Here is a 4,203-nt window from a genome sequence, read left to right as displayed (position 1 = left end):
TGTGTCTGATAAGGTCACCATGGACTAAAGTTGGACTATGTCAACAACAAAAACAATGGAAAGCCTACAATCTCATGGAAACTGAACAACTCTATGCTAAGTGACCACTGTTGAAAGAAGAAATCAAAGTCTTTCTAGAGTTCAATGAAAGTGAAGGCACAAATCATACAAACTTAGGGAACACAATAAAAGCAGTGCAAAAGGAAAGTTCATAACACTATGTCCCTTCAAAAGAAATGGAGAGATTTCATAATAGCAGCTAATCAGCACATATGCAATATTAAAAATAAAAACAAGCATACACGCTCAAGAGAAGATGGTATGAAAATTAAACATAGAAACATGGGAAACAATACAAAGAATGAACAAAACCAAGAGCTGCTTACTCAAAACCACTCTGACATGTCATTTGACACCCATCACAAAAGCAAAGATGAAAAACTCAAGTGAGAGTGAATGCTGGCAGGTTGTGGAGCAAAGGGAACACTAATCCATCACTGATGGACGTGAAACTTTGAACAACAACTTTGGAAATCAATTGGGTGGTTTCTCACAAAACTGAGAGAAAAAAACTGTTCTACCTCAAGGGCCAGCTATAACGCTCCTGGGTGTGTAGTCATAAAGATGTCACACTGTACCAAAGAAACACTTGTCAAACTATGTTCATAGTAGCTTTGTTCATACTAACCAGAATCTGGAAACAAACTGGATGTCCCTCTACTGAACAATGAATAAAGAAAGTGATGTATGGCTCCCAAACCCCGTGGGAGGTCCGGACACTTCTGGTTTTTAGCGGGAGTCCGAATCTCGTGCTCCCTGCCTCCAGCTCACTGCTCCCAAACCCCGTGGGAGAGAGAGCTCACCGCCCGGACAGGTGGGCACTCCTGAGACTGCAGAGCAGAAGAGACCACCAACACTGTCCACCCCTGCCCATATACCTGGCCCAAGAGGAACAGTCTGTGGGTTCCCGTAGATAAGGGCACAGGAGCAGCAGGTCCGCTGCATCTGAGACACCGCAGGAACCTGAAGAGACCAGCCAGATAAACGGTTCTCTGCACCCAAATCCTGGGAGAGGGAGAGCTAAACCGTCAGAGAGGCAGACATGCCTGGGAGACCAGAAAAGACTACACTGTGCCCACATCTCTGACTCCAGAGGACAACACCAAACGCCATCTGGGACTCTGGTGCACAGGGGGCTCCAAGAAAGGGCGGCGCAGGTCCTCCTGGTTGCTGCCCCTGAGGAGAGATCATGAGCAACACCCACGAGCAATCTTGAGCCTCGGGACCACAGATAAGACCAACTTTTCTGCTCCAAGTGACCTGCCTGGTGAATTCAGGGCACAGGCCCACAGGAACAGCTGAAGACCTGTAGATAGGAAAAACTACACGCCCCAAAGCAGAACACTCTGTTCCCATAACTGGCTGAAAGAAAACAGGAAAACAGGTCTACAGCACTCCTGACACACAGGCTTATAGGACAGTCAAGCCACTGTCAGAAATAGCAGAACAAATAAACACTAGAGATAATCTGATGGCGAGAGGCAAGCACAGGAACCCTAGCAACAGAAACCAAGACTACATGACATCATCGGATCCCAATTCTCCAACCAAAGCAAACACGGAATATCCAAACACACCAGAAAAGCAAGATCTATTTTCAAAATCATATTTGATCGATACTGGAGGACTTCAAGAAAGACATGAAGAACTCCCTTAGAGAAATGCAGGAAAACATAAATGAACAAGTAGAAGCCTACAGAGAGGAATCACAAAAATCCCTGAAAGGATTCCAGGAAAGCACAAACACTTGAAGGAATTAAAAATGGAAATAGAAGCAATCAAGAAAGAACACATGGAAACAACCCTGAATATAGAAAACCAAAAGAAGAGACAAGGAGCTGTAGATACGAGCTTCACCAACAGAATACAAGAGATAGAAGAGAGAATCTCAGGAGCAGACGATTCTATAGAAAACTATCGACTCAACTGTGAAAGATAATGTAAAGCAGAAAAAGCTACTGGTCCAAAACATACAGGAAATCCAGGACTCAATGAGAAGATCAAACCTAAGGATATAGGTATAGAAGAGAGTGAAGACTCCTAGCTCAAAGGACCAGTAAATATCTTCAACAAAATCATAGAAGAAAACGTCCCTAACCTAAAGGAAGAGATACCCATAAGCATACACGAAGCCTACAGAACTCCAAATAGATTGGACCAGAAAAGAAACAGCTCCCGTCACATAATAGTCAAAACACAAAACGCACAAAATAAAGAATATTAAAAGCAGTAAGGGAAAAAGATCAAGTAAAATAAAGGCAGAACTATCAGAATCACACCAGAAACTGTGAAAGCCAAAAGATCCTGGACAGATGGCCTACAGACCTTAAGAGAACACAAATGCCAGCCCAGGTTACTTTATCCTGCAAAACTCTCAATTAACATAGATGAAGAAACCAAGATATTCCAGGACAAAACCAAATTTACACAATATCTTTCTACAAATCCAGCAATACAAAGGATAATAAATGGTAAAGTCCAACATAAGGAGGCAAGCTACACCCTAGAAAAAGCAAGAAACAAATCGTCTTGGCAACAAAACAAAGAGAAGAAAAGCACACAAACATAACCTCACATCCAAATATGAACATAACAGGAAGCAATAATCACTATTCCTGAATATCTCTCAACATCAATGGCCTCAACTCCCCAATAAAAAGACATAGATTAACACACTGGATATGCAATGAGGACCCTGCATTCCCTACAGGAAACACACCTCAGAGACAAAGACAGACCCTACCTCAGAGTGAAAGGCTGGAAATCAACTTTCCAAGCAAATGGTCTGAAGAAGCAAGGTGGAGTAGCCATTCTAATATCAAATAAAATCAATTTCCAATTAAACATCATCAAAAAAGATAAGGAAGGACACTTCATATTCATCAAAGGAAAAATCCACCAAGATGAACTCTCAATCCTAAATATCTATGCCCCAAATACAAGGGCATCGACATACATAAAAGAAACCTTACTAAAGCTCAAAACACACATTGCACCTCACACAATAATAGTAGGAGATTTCAACACCCCACTCTCATCAATGGACAGATCATGGAAACACTAATTAAACAGAGACGTAGACAGACTAAGAGAAATCATGAACCAAATAGACTTAACAGATATTTATAGAACATTCTATCCTAAAGCAAAAGGATATACCTTCTTCTCAGGTCCTCATGGTACTTTCTCCAAAATTGACCATATAATTGGTCAAAAAACAGGCCTCAACAGGTACAGAAAGATAGAAATAATCCCATGGGTGCTATCAGACCACCACGGCCTAAATCTGGTCTTCAATAACAATAATGGAAGAATGCCTACTTATACGTGGAAGTTGAACAATGCTCTACTCAATGATAACCTGGTCAAGGAAGAAATAAAGAAAGAAATTAAAGACTTCTTAGATTTAATGAAATCGAAGGTACAACATACCCAAACTTATGGGACACAATGAAAGCTGTGCTAAGAGGAAAACCCATAGCTCAGAGTGCCTGAAGAAAGAAACAGGAAACAGCATATGTCACCAGCTTGAGAGCACACCAAAAACTCTAGAACAAAAAGAAGCAAATACACCCAGGAGGAGTAGAAGGCAGGAAATAATCAAACTCAAAGCTGAAGTCAGCCAAGTAGTAACAAATGGACCATAGAAAGAATCAACAGAACCAAAAGATGGTTCTTTGAGACAATCAATAAGATAGATAAACCCTTAGCCAGACTAACTAGAGGACACAGAGAGCGTTTCCAAATTAACAAAATCGGAAATGAAAAGGGAGACATAACTACAGATTCAGACAAAATTAAAAAAATCATCAGATCTTACTATAAAAGCCTATGTTCAACAAAACTTGAAAATCTGCAGGAAATGGACAATTTCATAGACAGATACCAGGTACCGAAGTTAAATCAGGAACAGATAAACCAGTTAAACAACCCCATAACTCCTAAGGAAATAGTAGCAGTCATTAAAGGTCTCCCAACCAAAAAGAGCCCAGGTCCGGACGGGTTCAGTGCAGAATTCTATCAGACCTTCATAGAAGACCTCATACCAATACTATCCAAACTATTCTACAAAATTAAAACAGATGGAGCACTACAAAATTCCTTCTATGAAGCCACAATTACTCAAACCACACACAGACCCAA

The sequence above is a fragment of the Rattus norvegicus genome, chromosome 16 (genome assembly GCF_036323735.1).
Source record: "Rattus norvegicus strain BN/NHsdMcwi chromosome 16, GRCr8, whole genome shotgun sequence".
In the NCBI taxonomy this organism is placed as follows: Eukaryota; Metazoa; Chordata; class Mammalia; order Rodentia; family Muridae; genus Rattus; species Rattus norvegicus.
The sequence above is the reverse complement of the archived record's forward strand: the minus strand, read 5'-3'. Positions refer to the sequence as shown.